The following is a 22864-nucleotide window of genomic DNA, read 5'->3' on the forward strand; positions in this document are numbered from 1 at the left end:
TACAACCACACATCCACACCATTTATTCACAGAAAGACACAACACATGCAGGATTCATTTTTAAATACTATTTTTGCTGCTTAATGTTCAGAGACACTAGTCCATATCGCGTTTCGACTGAAGTGAGTACTGACCTACTTTTGATTTATTCATCCCAAATTTGCAAAATTCCATGACATTCCACATTATACAGTAAATTCCATTTATATGACTGGATTCTGTGATTCTGTCCACGCTTTCCACACAGCATAAATTATAGGGCCCTATAATTACTCAAATACTCGATTAATCATCAGAATAATCGACTGATCACTCGATTACCAAAAATAATCGTTGCTGACAGCCCTAGTGTTATAGTGAGTAGTGAAACTACACGCCTACACCATTCATTCAAACGGACATGCAAAACATGCAGAATTCATATTTAAATACTATTTTTGCTGTTTAATGTTCACAGACACAAGTCCATATCACATTTCGATTTAAGTGAGTACTGACCTACTTTTGATTTATTCATCCCAAATTTGTCAAATTCAGTGACATTCCACGTTATACAGTAAATTCCATTTTTACGATGGGATTCCGTGGTTCCGTCCATGCTTTCTGGATAGCAGAAATTATAGGGCCCTATAATTACCCATTTACTCGATTAATCATCAGAATAATCGTCCGATTACTCAATTAGCAAAGTAATAATTAGTTACAGACTGCTGATGGTTCACAGATACTAGTCAATATCGCATTTCAACTGAAGTGAGTACTGACCTACTTTTGATTTACCCCAAATTTGCCAAATTCTGTGACATTCCGCAGTATACAGTAAATTCCATTTTCATGACTGGATTACGTGATTCCGTCCATGCTTTCCGGATAGCAGAAACGATAGGGGCCCTATAATTACCCATTTACTCGATTAATCATCAGAATAATTGTCTGATTACTCAATTAGCAAAATAATAAACAGTAAATTCAGTTTTTATGACTGAATGCTGCGATGCCGTCCATTTTCCGCATAACGGAAATCATACGGGCCTAGATATAGAACTTTTTTGCAACATTATAAATGTCTTTGTTGTCACTACAGATTAAATGAATCCTTGCTGAATAAATATATTCATTTTACTCACCCCAAACTTTTGAACAGTAGTGTACACGGCACGCCTAACACATTTTTAAATGCCACTTAAGTGAGGCCACTACACTATAATGATATAAAATGAGATTATCAAGGGTTTTGAATTGCACATAATGACATTCTTTGAATGATCCAAGTATGATGTGCATCATCCCCACGGTGTTTTAAAAAGCAATGTATTACATTTGTCCTTTGTTTAAAGCGATCCTCCAGGAACTGGAGATCTGGCAGGGTCTCTCAGACTCATGTTTGACCCAGAGCAGGAATGCAGAGATTCAGGCCATTTCCTCCAGCTGTCTGCCTCCAACTCTTTAGCCAGAGAACAACACTTATCTCCTCTTTAATTCTGCATGTCCCCCACTCACTTCCTTACACATTTTCCCTTGTTATTTCTATTTCTGATATCTTGATATCTTGATATTATTTTAATTTTTTTAAATGTTACATATATACACAAAACTAAGTCCCTTCTCTCATTCTCTCTGTTGGCAAACTTCTGAGGCTATGCCAATAACCGCAGGGGTCCTGATAATGATGACAGCATACAGGACTGAATTACATCTCCACAGCTGCTAGAGCTACATCCCTCTCCCAAGAGAGCGAACATACACGTTTGCACAAGCGCACACACACGACAGACTGCACTCTAGTTGGCACGCAATAACTACTGTGTAAAAAAGGGGTCACAGGAAGTACTGGATATGTTCACTTGTGTCCAATTACTGAGCTGTCAACACTAGGTACTATCCAGTAATTCCAAAAGAATACTGTTTTAGAATGCTGTCCACAAACTGTTCAAAACCCTTATTAATTTATCTAACCAGACTCAGGTGAAATGTAATTTCATTTCCAATCATGCTGTAGATTTACCGAAGCACAGTCCGTGAAACACTAATACAAAGCATGACTGAATCACAGTTTACATTGAGGGACTTGCGAGATGCTGAATTAAATTAGCATGCAAGCATCATAACCATGTCCAGGCATGCGTCTAGTTTAACCCGGCTTAATTAATGTTATGATAGACTGACGGATACATAGATACTTAGCTGATCCCTAAAGGGAAATGCTGTGACTAACATTTAGCTAAAGGAGACACAGCACTGGGTCCATAGAGGCCCATTTGGGGGGACAACTCACGCTGCCCTACGATTGAGTGTGTCATCACATAATGAATGTGTATGATGAGAGCTGTGCCATGAGGGGCCGAAGACATAACCGGTAACTGTAGCGCACTGCAGACAGCTTAACAAGAACTGATGGACCTAGTGATGAGGACATACAACATCCGGTGAGGGACAGATGAGGCTTTGCAGGCCAGGCTAGAGTGAAGTTTCATTGGGGAATGCTAAAGCTCTTCTTCTTCTGGTTTTTGGTTGGAGAAAAAACCCTCGCTTTGGATTAACATTGGGTCAATCATAGATTAAAAAGTCTCAATTAAAGCTTCATCCCAGACTGCTGCAAAAATAACAACTGCAGCAACAACTGAAATACAACAGTAGAAGTCTTAAGCAAAAGCTAACAATTATTGTAATTAATAAATATTGTTAATATTAACAGCATTAATAAACAGCTTCCATTTTTGTCAAATATTACTTGGCAGAGGAATGTTTTATTTCTAGTATTATGTTAATTGAGGTATTGTTGTTGTTGTTGTTATTAATATTATTATTATAGTAATAATTATTAAAGTTAACAACATTAAAAGCCAACTTTTATGCTGTTTATAACAATATTAATATTATATATATATTAATATATCTCATTAAATATTATATGCCAGAGAAACATTATATTATTATTATTAATAATAATAATAATAATAATACTATTGCAATAATAATATTATTAAAACTATACCTATAATAATAACAACAATAATAACATAATAAACAACATTAAATAATAATAATAATAATAACAACAATAATAATAATTTAAGTAAGATGACTAAAAATAATAAAACCTACAGTGAATAATTATTGTTAATAACACTAATAAACAGCCATTTACAAACAGTACATTAAGTAAACCACTGACAGAATTATTATCATTATTATTATTATTATTATTATTATTATTAAAAATCTTAATATATGACATTATTATCACATAATAATAACAACAACAACAACAACAACAACAACAATAATAATAAAATATTATTATTATTATTATTATTATTAAATATCAAATAATTGAATTACTAATAATAACAATTAATTTATTAGAATATTTATTAAAATATTTTAAAAAAACTATATCAAACAACCATTGCTAATAACACTAATAAACAGCCTTTTACAAACAATACATTAAGTAAACCACTGACAGTTATTATTATTATTGTTGTTGTTGTTGTTTTTGTTGTAAACAATAAAGTAATCATAATATTAAAAGTATATTAATATTAATTAATTTAAATATTAATAACATAAAAAATATTAACATTAAATAATTATTGTTGATAACACTAATAAACAGCCACTTATGAACAATATTTATGTGCATCACTGGCAGAATAATTGTTTATTCCTATTATTGATTATTATTATTTTTTTTTTTTATTATATTACATTTTTATTGCATATAATAGTAATATTTTAGTCATACTGAATTGTTGTTATTATTATAATATTATTATTAAACAATATTAAATAATAATAATAATAATAATAATAATAATAACAACAACAACAACAACAACAACAACAACAACAACAACAACAACAATAAATAAAAAATAATAATAACTTTTATCTAACAATTATTGTTAATAACACCAACAAACAGCCATTTCTGACCAACATTAACTACTGGCAGAATTGTTTTATAATTGTTTATTCCTATTATTATTATTATTATTGTTATTATTAATATTCTTCTTCTTATTATTATTATTATTATTATTATTATATTATTAATAATAATAATAATAATATTATAATATTGTTGTATATAATAATAATAATAATAATAATAACAACAACTATTATTTAATTATTCTTCAAAGTAACATAGTTGGCCTAAATAAGACCAAAATGTACTGAAACCCAATCAGAATTTAGTGTTGGTCAACACTATTTTTTTTTTTTTAACTTTGTTGGATATTAAAACTGCTACATGATTAATGTGGATGTTTGTTTCTGCAGCTGAAATCCACATCATATGGTTCCCGCTCTTTTAAACATACACAGATGTAGCTCTGAGAGGCCATGCTTTCAGATAAGCTGAGATTAATAACTTCATCTAATAACTCATGAATTAGGCTGCTATGATCGGAAGGAATGCAATACAGTTAATTGAACAATAACTCATTGAAATGAGCACAAAAGTTCACTTGTCTCCCATCTTCCCATCTAACGAATCTAACTCAAAAAGAATATGTACACCTACATTTTCCAAATACTTGAGTTAACTTCTTTTGCAAATTGTTTTGCATAAAAATGTGTTGCCACCACAATGCACGATATATAAAATGCAAAGACATTAAGTGTATATGCAAATTTTCTGGGTCAGACAAAGCTTAGCATGTGGTCCGAACCCATTTAACAGAACTGAACCTTCTCTAACCCCAACCAACTAACCAACATGACCAAACACACAATAGCATGGGTCATGAGGCATCAGAAAGGGGGAGGAGGGTTACTGTAGTCGAACAAAAGAGTCTCTGACACAGTTTCTCTTCTGTCTGCTCCTCTCTCTCTTTTCAAACAAAGACTCCGTTGCATGCGTGAATTTAGAAAATGCGAGAGAATGCAAATGCATCTGCATGTCTGAAAATGCCTATCTTTGCATGTATTACTGCATGCGTGCAGATTTCTGAATGAGTCTGCAGAGCTCTTGTGCTTTCACCAGCAGATCATTCTCCAAAGATGCCCCAGATCGCTTTCCCTCCGCTGTAAAGATCTGAGTGGCTTTTTGTGGGAAAGGGCTTTTCAGAGCTGTCATGAGAACCAGATAAAGCAGAAGCCAGCACTGAGGATGATGGAGCCCAATGATAGAGATAATGCTGCCACTCTAGTCCTAATGAAACGACGCCTTTCTCTGAGTTACACCCACTAACAATGAGAGAGAGAACGAAAACGAGAGAGAGAGGGCTTTGTGATCCATGTTAACTAGAAGAGGGAATTTCACTCTGTTCCCTGTTCGGGGCCCAAGGGAGTCGGTGCCTTGTTTGTGATAGTTTCCTAGCAAACATTCAGATCTAACACTGCTTTTTCTCCAACATTCACTGAAAAATTCAAAAGAAACCAATTACATCAGTTCGCTAAAAAAAATCGCAGAGTCTTATTAAATAAATGTATTTGCAAAAATGTGAGGGCCTTGACTGGAAAAACACAGCACCAGACAAAGGTCAGTCATGCCTTAATAAATAAGGAATCAAGATAACCTTTTGAGCATCTGCTGTACATTTATTCTTTAAATTCTGAAGATGTCAAATACGTATTATTTATACAGCTGGACGAAGATAAAACATGTTGAAGAAAACCAGAACCAAGTGAGAAAACTAATGATCTTCTTACTTACTTTCAAAGATCATTATATGTCCATTTTTTAGTCCCTCATTGTCAGTTTTGTGGTTGTTAGGATCAGCTTGTGTTGTCAGATGCAGTCTAGATGCCACCCTGGGTCAAGAGAGAGACAATAAGGCAGATGAAAATAAGCAGGAATGTGTCTGAGAAACGAAACAATGTTGTATAGAAGTTGTTTCTGCTACTGAAAAAAAGGTAAATGCGACTCTTTAATCTCACAATTCTGACCATTTTCTCACAATTGCGAGTTTACACCTCACAATAAATTTTTTCTCAGAATTGCACGATACAAACTCACAATCCTGAGAAATAAAGTCGCAAATCTGAGAAATTTGCAATTTTGAGATATAAACTCGATTCTGACTTTTTTCCATTTGTGAGTTTATCTTGCAATTCTGACTTTATAACATGCAATTGTGAATTATTAAATCAGAACTGCAAGATATAAATTTACAGTTCTGAGAATACAGTCTTTTTTCTCCATCAAAATTGTACTTCATAGCTTGCAATTGCGAGTTTATATCTCATGATTTTGGAAAAAAAAAAAAAAAAAAATCAGCATTGCATGATAAAAACTCACATTTGTGAAAAAAGTCTGAATTGCAAGAAAAACATTGTGACAAAAAGTCAGAATCGCATGAAAAAGTCAGAATTGCTATGATATAAACTCATATTTGGGAAAACAGTCAGAATTGCGAGACACTCGCATTTGTCTGAAAAAAAAATAAAAAAATCACAACGGCGTAAAAAAAATCAGAATTGCAAGATACAAACTCGCATTCGCAAGGAAAAAGTCAGAATCGCAAGTTTTTACTAGCAATTCAAACTTTATTTCTGAAAATTATGAGTTTATATCATGCAATTCTGAGAAAAAAGTCAGAATTGTAAGTTTATATCATACAATTCTGACTTTATAACTTGCAATTGCAAGTTAAGTCAGAATTGCAAGATATAAATTTACAATTCTGAGAATAAAGTTTTTTTTGCCAATCAAAATTGCACTTTATAACTTGCAATTGCAAGTTTATACCTCACAATTTTGAAAAAAAGTCAGAATTGCATGAGAAAGTCAGAACTGCGAGATATAAACTCGCAGTTGTGAAAAAAAAAAAATCACAATTGCAAGAAAAAAGTCAGAATTGCAAGTTATGAACTTGCATTTGTGAAGAAAGTCAGAATTGTGAGATATAAACACACATTAGCGGAAAAAGTCAGAATTACGAGATAAAACTTCGCATTTGTGAAAAAAAGGATTACGTGAAAAGTCAGAATTGCGCAGAAAAACACATTTATGAGAATGTCAAAATCACATGAAAAAGGCAACTCACATTTGCGAAAAAAGTCAGATTTGCAAGATATAAACTTGCAATTGCAAGAAAAAAGTCAGAATTGCAAGGTATAAACTCGCAATTGCAAGAAAAAAAGTCAGAATCGTGAGTTTATATCATGCAGTTCTGACTTTATAACTTGCAAATGCGAGTTTATATCTCAAGTATATATATATCACAATTTTGAGAAAAAAGGTCAGAACTGTAAGTTTGTATCATGCAATTCTGAAAAAAAAAAAAAGTCAGAATTGTGTGATAAAAAGTCACAATCACCTTTTTTATTTTTTATTCAGTGGCAGAAACGGGCTTCCATAACTTTGTAACTCAAAGTTAACAAGTTCAGAAATGTTATTTTCATCTTTTTTCCCAAATTCTGTTTGAGAAGAATGTTTGCCTGTAGCTAAGAAGAGGCCAACATCTGAAGCAGAGAATCAAAGACTACAATATGTGGCTCTGTTCAGAATATCATCCTACTTTTTACACTATTACTGCAGCATATAGTACGAATATGTGCACAGCATGCAAAGTTTCAACCGGAATATCAACATGACCTATATTTGCCAAAATGTGCAGTGCAGATCCACACCGCATGGAATACAGAATCCCATAATGCAATACAGCTGACATGACATTTCCAGTGTTACAAATGAACCAGTAAACATTAGTCATGATTTTCAACACCGTTTTTGACTCATTGTTTGATCAGAATGAAAATAGTCACAAAATTGGATTAAAAATGCAGATAATAACTAGTAACTAGTGTTATGAGGTCATGTTACATAGTGAGGATTTCAATGTGGCGTATTATTGTGTTTATTTTTATGCAATAATAGAAACATGTATCATTGCATTAACTACTTTTCAATTGTTGAGCAGTTCAGCAAGAATGCATAAATTGATCAAAAGTTACGATAAAAAACAGTTATAACGTTTCAATATTTATATTTCAAATAATGCTGGTCTTTTAAACTTTATATTTACCAAAGAATCCTTTAAAAGTATCACATATTACAGTTTCCACAAACATATTAAGTAGCAACATTGAAGAATCATGTTACACTAAAGAATAGAAAATTCAGCTTTGCCATCATAGGAACAAACACTATTTTAAAATACATTAAAATAATAGTATATAAAAACTCACATTTGTATGAAAAAGGTCAGAATTGCAAGATATAAACTCATATTTGCAAAAAAAATTGTCAAAATTGCAAGATAAAAACTTGCGTTAGTGAGAAAAAAGTCAGAATTGCATGAAAAAGGTCAGAATTGCAAGATATAAACTCATATTTGTGAACAACAGTCAGAATAATGAGATAAAAACTCACATTAGCAAAAAATAAGTCTATATTGCAAGATATAAATTCGCAATTGCCAGAAAGTCAGAATTGTTTGGGGTCAGTAAGATTTTTTTAAAGAACTAAATACTTTTTTCAGCAAGAATGCATGAAACTGATCAAAAGTTACGATAAAAACGTTTAAAATGTTTCAATATTGCGATTTAAAATAATGCTGGTCTTTTTAACTTTATATTTATCAAAGAATCCTTTAAATGCATCACATATTACAGTTTCCATAAAAATATTAAGAAGCAACACTGAAGAATCAAAGACTAGAGTGATGGCTACTGAAAATTTAGCTTTGCTATCATAGGAATAAATACAATTTTAAAATACATTCAAATAGAAAACATATAAAAACATATAAAAACTCACATTTGTGAGAAAAAAGTCAGAATCATGTGAAAAAGGTCAGAATTGCAAAATATAAACTCATATTTGTGAAAAAAATGTCAGCATTGCAAGATATAAAATCGCATTTGTGAGAAAAAAAGAGTCAAAATTGCATGAAAAAATATATAAACTCATATTTGTAAAAAAAATACCTAGAACTGCAAGATAAAAACTTGCATTTGTGAGAAAAAAAGTCAGAATCATGAAAAAAGTCAGAATTGCAAGATATAAACTCATATTTGTGAAAAATAGTCAGATCTGCAATATAAAAACTTCCATTTGTGAGAAAAAGTCAGAATCATGTGAAAAAAGTCAGAATTGCAAGATATAAACTCATATTTGTGAAAAATAGTCAGATCTGCAATATAAAAACTTGCATTTGTGAGAAAAAGTCAGAATCATGTGAAAAAAGTCAGAATTGCAAGATATAAACTCATATTTGTGAAAAATAGTCAGATCTGCAATACAAAAACTTCCATTTGTGAGAAAAAGTCAGAATCATGTGAAAAAAGTCAGAATTGCAAGATATAAACTCATATTTGTGAAAAATAGTCAGATCTGCAATATAAAAACTTGCATTTGTGAGAAAAAGTCAGAATCATGTGAAAAAAGTCAGAATTGCAAGATATTTACTCCTATTTGCGAAAAATAGTCAGAACTGCAAGATAAAAACTTGCATTTGTGAAAAAAAAGTCAGAATCGTGTGAAAAAAGTCAGAATTGCAAGATATAAACTCATATTTGTGATAAAAACCTGCATTTATGAGAAAAAAGTCTGAATTGTGAGATTAAAAACTTTGCCAAAAACACTAGCGAGAAAAAGTCAGAATTGTTGGTGGTCAGTAAGATAAAAACATTTATAATGTTTCAATATTTCCATTTCAAATGTTTTTTTTAACTCTTATTCATCAAAGAATCCTTTAAAAGTATCACGTATTACAGCTTCCACAAAAATATTAAGAAGCAACATTGAAGGATCATGTTACACTAAAGACTAGAAAATTCAGCTTTGCCATCATAGGAATAAACACAATTCTAAAATACATTCAAATAGCAAACAGATTTTAAATTGTAATAACAATATTTTAGAGTTTTTACTGAATTTAGGATCACATAAATGGAGCCGTGGTGAGCATATGAGTATAGCACATGAGTAGCGTACTATTTAAAAAAAAATACTATTGACACTGCAGTATACAGTAGTGCTACACCATTTCACTTCATATAGTTGTATTTATCTTATTCTACATCTGCATATTTAGGCTAACGCTGAACAGAATCAAGAATATAATAAACATTAAAGTCTATTTCAAGAGTATACTACAGCACTAAAATACTCCAGACTACTTACAGACTACTTCGCCTGGTTTAAATCTCCCAATTTTTAATGAATCCCTAAATCACTCTACTAAAACACACACAGGCACAAAACCAACCCAATATAACTGTTCTTTAAGCCATTTTATCAGTGTACACTAAGCCACACTCCCCCAAAACCTCAGTCAGCAAGCACACAGGAAGAAAAATCGACACACGACCTCCAAGCCTTTCCTCCTTTCCTAATGTATAACAAGCGTATAGTGTTCTAGTATTCATATGGTGTAATAAGCAAAACGTGTTGCAGTATTCATGCGGGGTGACCGCACAGGCGTGGCGCTGCATGGCGATCAGTAACACGGCAGAAACAGCAGTGGGCCGCTATAATCACCGACAGTGGCTGAATTATTCATGCCCAGGGCTCCTCCCGGCCTGCGTGTGTTTGTGTTGTAATCCAATGACTGCCAACCCTCCCGCGATTCCTGAGTGTATCCCCACTCTCCCGTACGCCACATTCCTGAAGCCGACTTCTGGATGCGTCACGTTTGCCCTGACAACAAAATACCAGCATGTGCAAATTTCCCCAGCCAAAACATACAATCTTAGAAACATTTGTCTGGTAAGTGAATGATGTGGTCTGAGGTGATGTCGAGCAAAATGTTACACCCCACCCACAACCCCGTACAAGTCTCAACATGTCTATATACAGGAAACCAAAGACAAAACAGTAAATAGTGTATTAGCGATCCATATTAAACCAATTCTGCGTTCATAATCGCAAAGGACCAATATTTTAGTCCTCCCTCAGATTTAAATGCACATCCAGAGGGACAGATGTGAGCGTTGAGGCGTTTATCATTGAGCAAACCCACTCGGTCAGCAGTCAATTTCAACGGCGTACGTTTACGGGGCTCCGCATCCCTTTGAGATATGTTGTAATCTAACTCCCACTCAATCTCTACTCCTTTTTTGGAGCCAGATGGACAGAGTGGGAAAAAGGGGAGCTGTAAGCCCACTGGGTGGCCTTGGCCAAAGCTGTTAGCAGTTTGCTGGTTTGCAGTTAGCACTGTAATGAACTATAGCTCCTGCAAACAATTAAAGCTGAGGAGAGAGGTACTGGAAAGCAGAACCAACTGTCTGCTTCCCCAGCAAGCCAGCCAATGCTACTGAGTTTACAAAAAGTCCCGTTAATTTCCAGCCTGTCATTTTGAAAGTAAGGAAGAAAGCATAAAAGCAATAGAGCATTAGAAGCTGTGTATGTCATGATGATGTGCATGTGGGTGTAAATCTTCCAGATTGAACATTAGCTAACAAAGGAAAAAACCATGTCTTTCCACATATTTACTACTACTGTCATTCAATCAGCTGAGTGAACACCAAGGTTCACAATCACTCAAGCGTCTCTCATTGTTTCGTTTTCATTTGTCAAATTGAAAATGACATTTACAGTGATAAAATGAAGATGTCCCAACTGTACTGTAATAAATTTAGAAAGATGCACAAACATTATTGATGTAATAGACTGCCCCAATTTTCATCACCAGCAAAGCCTACTTTTAATGCACAGTATATGTATGTGAACTGGCTTTTTGTAGGGCCTTATGAATCAGTTTTTTTATTTTTTATTTTTTTAACTCTTTTAAGTTAAATTACAAAATATTCATATCAAAAATCATGTCTAATTAATTGAAATCATGAAACTTGCACAAATAAGAGCAATTTATTAAAAGTTTAACAAAAATGACTTTTTATGGCCCTATAAAATTTTTTTCCCTCAAAATTTTTTTTTTGTAATTTTATTTTTCTAGACTGTCAAATGAAAAAAAAAAAAATATCAAAAAAAATGTCTAATTAATTGAAATCATGAAACTTGCACAATATAACAGCAATTTATTAAAAGTTGAAGATAAATTACATTTTTAAGGCCCTATGAAATACATTTTCACCCTCAAAATAGTTTTTTTCTTTTTTTGAATTCATTTTTCTATACTCTGTTTTAATGGTAAAATAAAGAAATGTAAACAAAAAGAAAATGTCTAATTAATTGAAATCATGAAACTTGCACAGTTTAACAGCGATTTATTAAAAGCTTTACAAAAATGACATTTTTAGGGCGCTATGAAATGTTTTTTACCCCTCAAAAGTTATTTTTCCTTTTTTTTCGTATTCATTTTTCAACACTGTTTTAATGGTTAAATAAAAAAATATATATATTAATCAAAAAGAAATGTCTAATTAATGAAATCATGAAACTCGCACAATTTAACAGAAATTTATAAAAAAGTTGAACAAAAATACAATTTTTAAAGCCCTAATATGTTTTTTCCCCTCAAAATTAGTTTTTTTTAAACCCAACTTTGCATTTTCCATTAATTCTGCATTTTCCATGATTTCATTAAAATTTAATAATCAAACGCATCTCTAATTAACTGATTTTATATATAAGTTTTTATTTTATTACTTCATGTTATTTATTTATTGATCCATTTTCCCCACAGAAATACTGTGCTGTGTATTTACAATTTTCTGGCATATAAATTCTTTTAAATAATTTTTCTGGGAAATACTCCTTAGAACATAACGCTTAGTAATTTTATTAGTAGTAGTAGTGGTACTATAATTACATATTTCTGTTACAGTTTCTATATGTTAAACCAAACTTTTATTTTTGACGGGTTGCTGTGAAGTTTCTTTTTGTATATAATATGAGTTTTTGAGTTTTTCTCAAAAGAAACTGTAAAATTTTCATAAACAGAGCAGTTCTAGAGATTATGTATCATGTGTTCACGTACTCATATGTTGAGATGAAAATACCGCGAACGTTACGCGCAGTAAACGAAACCCCCAGACATGCAATCATCTTAATCTACCCTCTGCAAATGAACAAGAGCCATAACTGTAAATGAAAACTGGTTCATTCAGCTTTGGTCAGGGGGAGACAAAATGGCGACAATGTGCTTTCTCAAGTCCCTCATCTGTCCGCACATGCTCCAGATTCTTGGGGCATTTATTGTCTGAAGCCAGACACTCACAAAAACAAACAATGAATGCGAGCAGGCAGAATCCTGGCAGAATGCATCTTCATCTGAGCTTTTAACAACACAGAACACACCGACATGCTAACGCAGACCCCCGCCCTCGCCACTCTGCTGTTTTCAGCATTTCCGGCCTAAATGCGAGAAGGTAAGAGCTTTTACGGTACTGCTTTGTTGTGTTAATCTAGGCTGCATTATAGTGCTTCAGGTTGGCATCCTGTCTGTGAAGTTCAGTTACGTCATCTCCCTGTCCTCTTGTGACCTCTGGACCCTGGTTCTTCTGGCTCTCTTTGAGGCTTGGAGGACAGTGGCTCATATGTAAGGGCTGCCGTGCAGCAGTGAGCCCAGATGGCAACCGGTCTGCCTAGCCCTGCCCTTACCGTGTTGCCCAGCACCATGCCAGCTGCTGTGTGCACCTACAGAAACAGACACAGACGGGGCTGCGAGGTCCGGTCCTTGACACAAACTCGGGGGCCCAGACCCATGTGAATGATTTTGTCATTTTCACGATGTCCTTACTACCTTTCTGGGTCTTGAACGTGGTAGTTGGATTTCTGTCTGTAGACCAATTTCATGTTTGCAAACAGTAGCTGCGTTTCCATTACCCTTCAAATTGCACTGAAATTGCAAACTGAAAATACGCCTAATGGAAACGCGTCAATTTTGCAAAAACCTGTCAATAATGCTTAGACATTTTACACTACACGCGTCTGCGGTGCGTCATGGCTCCGGCGTGGCCACTGGAGCTGAAATCCATCAAAATCCCACTAAAATCCATCGCCATGACTTATCACGTTTTGGTCGCATAACATCAGTAAATGGAAACGCCGTCATTTCGCAATAATTTTTTTATCGATATTTATAAGTATCACTGAAGTTTTGCACAAATCTGTAATGGAAACGAGCCTAGTAGTGATGTTTTTTGTGGGCAGAGCCTACTTGGTGGCATAAAATGCCACTTTTCAAGCAGCAGTCTATGGAAGCCATGGAATTAAAGAATAAAAAAGTTAATAAGTTGATATTAAATATTTAATATCAACTTATTAATATTTATATATAATATTTAAGTTGATGTTTCATAATAATGGCTTTATTCTCATAATTTTGAGATTATATCTCACATTTCAGATAAGAAAAATGATCTCATTGTTCTCTTTTCCCCTTAGCTCAGAATCATGAGTTTATATTCTCGCTATCTTGCTATTTTTTGAGTTAAACTGAGTTATAAAGTCCAAACTAGGAGATATAAACCTGCATTAGCGAGGAAAAATAGTCAGTTATCTCTAAATTGTGAGATAAAATAGGTAAATGATAAATAAAATGTGACCCTGGACCACAAAACAAGTCTTAAAGCCAAAAATATGGGTCAAAATGATTGATTTTTCTTTTGTGCCAAAAATCATTAGGTTATTAAATAAAGATCACATTCCAGGAAGATATTTTGTCAATTTCCTACCGTAAGTATATCAAAACTTAATTTTTGATTAGTAATATGCATTGCTAAGAACTTAATTTGGACAACTTTAAAGGCGATTTTCAGATTTTTTTTTTTTTTGCACACAGATTCCTGATTTTCAAACTTGGCCAAATATTGTCCTGTCCTAACAAGCCATACTTCAATGGAAAGCTTATTTCTCAGTTTTCAGATCATGTATAAATCTCAATTTCAAAAAAGTTACCCTTATGACCGGTTTTGTGGTCCAAGGTCACAAATGTTATAGGTTTAAATAGTATTTCATGCTGTAACTGCAGGGCTATTACAATATGTCCCCTATGAACTACATATGTGAATATTATGTTTAAATCAAATTTATGCTTGAAAAGTAGAGTAATAATAGCATGTTTTATCCATAGTTTTTGCACAAATCTGTAGTGGAAACGCGCCTAGTAGTGACGTTTTTTGTGGGAAGAGCCTACTTGGTGGCATAAAATGACACTTTTCAATATCTAATTGCATGTTCCAAAGATGAACGAAGGTTTTATAGGTTTGAAATGACATGAGGATGAGTAATTAATGACAGAATTTTCATTTTTTGGGTGAACTATTCCTTTAACATCACTTGCTCGCCAATGGATCCTTTGCAGTGAATGGGTACCGGCAAAAATAAAGTTCAAACAGAAGATAAAAAAAAAATCACAATAATTCACATTTTTTTAACATTAAACAATTGCTTAAATACAAGTCCTCTATCCATAACATTGCTTTCTCCCATGAAAAAGTCATTTTGTCGTAATCAGGAGAGAAATATGCACAGATCAAGCAGTTTACAAGTGAAAACTGTTCAGATCAGATTTAAACAAATATGTTAGTGGATTTTGATGTTAAAGGATAACACTGGAAAGACATTATTAGTTCACTTGTGGATTATTTTGACTGTTTTAATCAGCAGCGTAGACTCTCGTTCTGACGGCACCCATTCACTGGTGGAGCTAGCTAAATTTCTCCAAATCTTTTTAGATTAGGAAACAAACTCATCTGCATCTTGGATGGCCTTAGGGTGAGTAAATTCAGCAAATTGGGTGAACTATTATTATTATTATTTATTTACAAAAAAAAAAAAAAAAAAAAAAAAAAAATCACAAATTTATTTAAAAATAAATATATTTAAAATATTAGTAAATTCTACATAAATCATAGTAAAATAACACTTGCTACATATAATGACCGGCATATCTTGTTAAAACATACAGAAGCTTTCAGAGCAGTGTTTATAAACAGCTGTAATAATGTTAGAAATGAACACTGCAGTCATCTGATACTCAATCACGGTGTTCAATGTTTGACAGGGTCACTCTGTTGTGTGCATGAGTCAGTTGTCAGATCTGTAACAATCAATGGTGATATCATGAGCAGCCACAACAAAGTACCAACCATAACTAGACACAAACATGAGCTAAATGTGGAAAGTTCAACACAACTGAAATGTATTTACAGTTCAGTTTAAAGAAATAGTCACCAAACAAATTCCACTCAGGTTCCAAACCTACTTGATTTACTTTCTTCTGTGCATCACAAAAACGACACTTTGAGTATTGTTATGGCGGCTCTTTTCGATGCAATTATAATGAATGACGGCTAAAGCACGCAAGCTTCAAAAGGTGCCAACAAGATAGTCTTCTAAAGTTATATGAAGGTTTATGTGAGAAAGAGACCAGAAATTACCCCAGTATTCATTGACAATCTTCATCTTAAACTTCTTTTGAAGCTTCAGAGCTGCAATTCATCACAATTTCATTGGGAAAAAATATTCACAGCGCTCTTCAAAATCTCCCAGGGAAAAAAGAAAGTCATAAGTACACAATGATAATTTTAATTTCCAAGTGCACAGTTCCTTTAATATGGATATTATTCCTTCATGCAATAGGGAGAAAAATGGCCTCTTTTAAGCCAACACGTTTTTTCCTTCTGATTTCTGTGCTAAATTCATCTGTGGTTAATTATAAATCTCTGCAGATTATTCACAGACATTTTGCCCTGGTGGTGGAGGAGAAAGAGGAAGGACGGGGAGGGAGAGGAAGAGCTGCGGAGCAGAGTTGTTTGACCCGGTTTTTATATAGTGCTGAGCCGTAAGGCAACGTGACAGAGTCCCGGCTCAGACAGAAAGCACCCAGCCTTCAGCGAGCCAAGCGAGACTGGAACACATGCACACGCAAACACGCCAGACCACTTCAAATGCAGTGCTGCCATTAAAGTTCAGATGGAATGAGATTAAAAAACACAACACTACATTAGTTCTCTTAATCATGGTTAAAGTATAGTATAACACACAGTACTGTGAAGAACAGTGGGGATGGTGGGCGTCACTAGCATAGCATATGGACTTTCTTGCAGGGTAATTAAATGCAAAAAAAAAAAAGTCAGCAAAGTAGGCTACATTATTATAAGCAAACAGAAAGCAGTTTATGAAAGGGGTGCAAATATTATTACAAAAATTAGGTATCTGTAAGATTTTTTTAATGTTCTGAAAGTCTATTGTGCTGCACTTATTTGATGAAAAATACAGTAAAAACAGTAAAGAATTATTACAATTTAATAGGGGTCGACCGATTATTAGCGCCGATATTAAGCATTTTTATGGTCATCGTTATGTCAATTTCAAAACCAATTTGCCGATAAATATTTAAAAAGCATTTAAAGAAAGTTTTTTGTCAGAGCACTCGTTAATTCTTCATTTTTACATTAATTTTCATTTTTTCACCTGACATATATATTAGTTGAAAATATTGGTTATCGGTCTACTTGATATGTAATAATCAGTATTGGCCCTGAAAAATCGGTTGACCCCTACAATTTAACTTTTTTTCATTAGCACATTTTAATATTTTTATTGATAAATTCACCTATTAACCTATAAATGAACACATATTTATTAATAAATATAATTTAATAAGGTTCGACCGATTATCGGCGCCGATATGAAGCATTCTTATGGTTATTGGTATGTCATTTTCAAAACCGATATGCCGATAAAATGCTTTAAAATTATTTAGAGAAAGTTTTTGTCAGAGCCCTTGATACTATTAATTTTGACATTAATTTTAAAGGTCTACTTGATCTGTAATAATCGGTGTCAGCATTGGCCCTGAAAATCACATACTGGATGACCCCCTACAACTTAACCTTTTTAATTAGCATATTTTAATATATTTATTAATAAATTCACCTATTTACCTATACATTAAAACATATATTTATTATTAAATATAATTTAATAGGGGTCGACTGATTACCAACGCCAATATTAAGCATTTTTATGGTTATCGGTATGTCATTTTCAAAACTGATTTGCCGATAAAATAATTTAAAATTTAATAAATTTAATTTTCACATTAATTTTAATTTTCACACCAGGCATATATTGGCTCATAATATCGTTTTACTTGATCTGTAATAATCGGTAATAATTAATAATATATTAATCATTTTTATGGTTATCAGTCTGTCATTTTTTAAAACCGATTTGCTGATAAAATCATTTAAATGTAATAAAAGAAAGTTTTGTCAGAGTTCTTGTTACTCATAATTTTGAAATTAATTTTCATTTTTAGACCAGACATATATATTGGTTCAAAATATCGGTTATCGGTCTACTTGATCTGTAATAATCGGTACTGACATCGGCCCTGAAAAACACATATTGGTCGATCAGTACAATTTAACTTTTTTAATTAGCATATTTTAATATATTTATTAATAAATTAACCTATTAACCTATAAATGAACAAAAAATAATAAATATAATTCAATAGGGGTCGGCAGATTATCAGTGCCGATATCAAACATTTTTATAGTTATCGGTAGGTCATTTTCAAAACCAATTTGCGGAAAACATTTAAAACAAGTTTTTGTCAGAGTCATTGTTATTATTAATTTTGACATTCATTTTCATTTTTACACCGGACATATATAACGGGTTAAAATATCGGATATCGGTCTACTTAATCTGTAATAATCAGTATCGCATCTGCCCTGACAAACACAAATATGTCGAACCCTACAATTTATCTTTTTAATTAGCATATTTTAATGTATTTATTCATATATTTACCTATAAAGGAACATATATTTACTAATAAATATATGAAATAATACATTATATTCCGTTTTATAAAAAAAAGGAATTTATTATTGTAATGCAAAGCTGAATTTCCTGTAGCCATTCAAAAATGAATTCAGCAGCCAGAACTTCAGTCTTTAGAGTCACATGATCATTCAGAAATCATTTTAATATGCTGGTTTGGTACTCAAAAACATTTCTAATCATTCTCAATGTTGAAAACAGAATTATTTGATGAATAGAATGTTAAAAAGAACATTTATTTGAAATGTATCAATTATCAATTTAACGTATCTTTGGATTAAAAAAAAAAAAAAACCTTGCATCAAAATTTTGAATGGTGGTGTATTATTGTCATCATTATCCACATTTACAAGTGACAGCTGAACTGTGCCAAAATACAGTATTGGATAAAGATTTTTAAACAATAAAAAAATATGGATAGAGATGCACAACTTACTGTATAGCAATACCATATCAATTATAGGTGATTTTTTTAAATTAGTTGTCATTCAATATTTAACTGTGCATCCTCATTTTCCCTTCTTTTACATTCAGAATATTAAATTATGAGAATCTGCAACCCATGAAAATACCATCTTTAGCTGTTTTTATTGATAAAACTGTTGTTTTAAATGTAACCTGGCCTGCACAAGCACTTAATGTGGCTAAGAATAACATGGAAGTTCCCTCAGTAGCTCCAAAACTCCAGCAGTGAGGGAGCGATGGAGCAAAAAAGAGAGAATACGGGGGACACCGCATTACGAGAGCTGAGTCAGCTGCTGTCTGGTTAAACTTACAGGTCTGTTTCAAATCCCATCAGGGAACCCGTCAACATGTTTTACAGCAAGGAAACAATCAATGGAGGTAAAACACAGTTCCCAACACTCTCAGATCCCCTCTTCTGCTCACAAAAACACAAGTATACAAACACACGCACACAAAGACGCAAGTATGGACACTTGTTGGTAAGAAAAGGGCAGGCGGAAGAGGATTAGTCGACTAAGCTACTAAATCTGGCAAACGCCCAGTACTAAATGGGTTAAAGTACACCCTCTACCTCCTAATCACACACACACACACACACACACACCTAAAGCTCTGCCATGCTAAAGCAGGCCTGCCTCTGCATCAAAGGCCCTTTTATAAGGCGGCTGGGGTCAGAAACATCACGGCGTATGGGTCCCACACACAAACCCACACATGCTCGCTCACTTCCTTGATCCCAGGTGTTGTGGTTTTAACTAGGCAGCTGGAATGGTTCCTCTTCCCCTCTCTTTTGTTTTCTCTCAGTCTCTGGCTAAACAAGAACCTATAATCAACAACGCCGCAATCCCATTTATGACTAAAATGTTTAAGTTTAGCGAGGTGAAGATTAAAAAAACTGTACCAAATTTTAAAATCTAATCTTCAGGACTTACTATACACCTTATCATTTTGAAAATCGGTATGTATTTGGTTGCCATAGTAATGACTTGTGTGTCGGCACAATACTGGAAACACTAAGAGGAGAGTTGCTATCATTGTGGAAAAAAATGATGGAAAACTGGAATTTTTTTGTGTACTCTGACATGCTTATGACACTGTGAGGTGCTGAACTCATGAGGGGCATGAGATAACATCGTCTAAGGCATTACTGTATCACAACCTGATCTCATGGCGAAAACACACCTATGGGAACTTTTTCCACAAGATGCAAAATACTTACTGCCATGTATGTTCCGTGATATATTCAATGTGAAATGTCCACTGAGTGGCGCTAAATGAGTGTATTTTCCTTGGAACAGATGAACGTACATATGGTACGTTTTATGTGATGTTGGTTTTTGTATGCGTCACCACAGTTCTGACTTGAAATGTCCATTAAGTGGCGCTATTAGTTAACTAATGCTCTGTGACTTTTTAAAATAATGTCCCATTTGCGCTACACCTAAACCTACCCGAAGTGAATTTGACGTAAAAGCGCAATCGCAAGCATGCCGTTTTAGCTTGTTTTTTCGATCTCTAATCTTTCAGCTTTCATCGTGAGTCATGTTTTTCATAGGATTCGTACCCAAGGATTCCGCATTCTAAATCCAATTCCACGCCGGCTGAGCTACCGAGCAACCTTATGTCCGAAAAGCGAAACATATGGAGCTGTAATCATAAATGTGTACAAAAACGATTACAAGTGCTCGCTGTTTTACTGCCACTAGTGTTCATTTCTGTTGGAAACTGCAGTGATATGTACTTATTGGTATGCATTTCGTGTCTTGCGAAAATGTTCCGACAGGTATGTTTTTGTCATGAGATCTGGTAGGTATATCACACACTTAAAGAAGAAGTCCACTTCCAGAACAACAATTTTCAAATAATTTACACACCCCCTTGTCATCCAAGATGTTTATGTCCGTCTGTCTTCAGTCGTAAAGAAATTATAGTTTTCGAGGAAAGCATTTCAGGATTTTTCTCCATATAATGGACTTCGTTGGTGCCCCGAATTTGAACTTCCAAAATGCAGTTTAAATGCAAATTCAAAGGGCTCTAAACGATCCCAGCTGAGGAAAAGGGTCTTATCTAGCGAAACGATCAGTCATTTTTTCCGAAAAATAAAAACGTGTCTAATTAAGCACAAAAGCTCGTGTAGCACAGGCTCTGGGATGCACATCCACGACGCTACGAATTAGTAATGGGTCGTTCTTGAACGATTCTTTCATTTTGAATGAATCTTCAATGTGACTGGAAGAACGAGTCGTCTCGGGGAGTGATTTGTTCAGTCGCGCATGCGCAACATCCTATTAGGTTCTGTACTGGAATTAGTTCACCTGTTTCAAGTCTTTGGGTTTTTTGAGTTGTTTGTTCATCTTACGGGTGAGGTGAGCTAAACTAAAGACCCATGTAAACAATGAATTAATCTTTTCTGTTTCTTATAGCATTATAGTTTTGGCTTGTTTGTAGTGTGATCAACGTTTGTGTAAGCAGTAGATGTGTTAGGGAAGTAACACGTAACATTTTAATAGAAAAAAGATTTGTTCATTTTGCTGAACAAGACTCAAAGGTCAGAGTCAGTAAAATGATCTGAACTTCCCATCACTACTACGAATCACGTAGTCATCGTCTGTGTACTGAGTATGGTGAAAAACTCCATCTTATTTTCTCCTACAACTTAAGAGGAGGACATCGTTGTACCTTTTTGTTTCTAAACGGCATTTACAAACTTACTTGCACTTTCTTAGCCTTTGCGTGTTCGCTTTGTAAACACTGGGTCTGTAGTTCCAACTACGTTTCACATGACCTTACAACTTGATTCAACAGTACGTAGCGTTGTGAACGCGCATCACAGAGCCTGTGCTGCATGAGCTTTTGTGCTTAAGAGGTATAAAAAAATTGTATTTTCCAAAAAAAATGACCGATCGTTTCGTTAGATAAGACCTGGGATCGTTTAGAGCCCTTTGAAGCTGCATTTAAACTACATTTTGGAAGTTCAAAATCAGGGCACCAATGAAATCCATTATATGGAGAAAAATCCTGAAACGTTCTCCTCAAAAACCATAATTTCTTCACGACTGAAGACAGAAAGACATGAACATCTTTGATGACAAGGGGGTGAGTAAATTATTTGTGAATTGTCATTCTGGAAGTGGACTTCTCCTTTAACTAGAAAATCGAATTTTTAAATTTGTGAATCAGTGCGAATCGCTAGAAGACTGAAATGTGATTCAAATGTGAATCTATTTTTTCCCCCACCCCTAACTTTTATTTGTCAAGGACACATTAAATTGATCAAAAGTGACAGTAAAGACATTTAAAATGGTGTAAAAGATTTCTATTTCAAATGTCTTTTGCACTTTCAATTTCTATCAAAAGAACACTGGGAAAAACTATTTCTATCCAGCTTATTCTTCAATGTGGAAGTAAGAATGGGTGAGACTTCTGTTCATTAGCTGCTGTAGGGAAATAATGAGAAGAATAACATGCAGTAAACAGTAAAACTGTTTGCACTACAAACCAGTGTGTTCATAATTAAGACAACACATTACAATAATATGGTAAGACACACCTATTTGCAATATCAAGCAGTAAAACAAGCTGTTTTGTACAGCTAAAAATAGCTGGATGTGGATGAGACCGGAATATCAACTATAAGGACTACAACTATAAGGAATTAATTGGTTTATGTAAAGTGCACCTTCCATACCAGGAAACGAGCCAGAACTAAATTCTTATAGACTACCATATTAATGC

At 33.7% G+C, this 22864-nt stretch overlaps 1 protein-coding gene across 3 annotated transcripts in view; it reads right to left on the bottom strand.

Annotated features, from left to right (window-relative positions):
* The window catches only part of sipa1l3 (signal-induced proliferation-associated 1 like 3), a 104479-nt gene that overhangs the window by 60963 nt on the left and 20652 nt on the right, over positions 1-22864 (bottom strand). For 2 of the 3 annotated variants that reach the window (XM_051134773.1, XM_051134771.1), the window contains exon 2: positions 5666-5763. The exons of the other annotated variant lie outside the window; for it this stretch is intronic. The gene's annotated coding sequence lies outside the window, so the exon portion shown is untranslated. The remainder of the gene's footprint in view (positions 1-5665; positions 5764-22864) is intronic. 3 annotated transcript variants of the gene reach the window in all.

The sequence above is a fragment of the Labeo rohita genome, chromosome 18 (assembly GCF_022985175.1).
Source record: "Labeo rohita strain BAU-BD-2019 chromosome 18, IGBB_LRoh.1.0, whole genome shotgun sequence".
In the NCBI taxonomy this organism is placed as follows: Eukaryota; Metazoa; Chordata; class Actinopteri; order Cypriniformes; family Cyprinidae; genus Labeo; species Labeo rohita.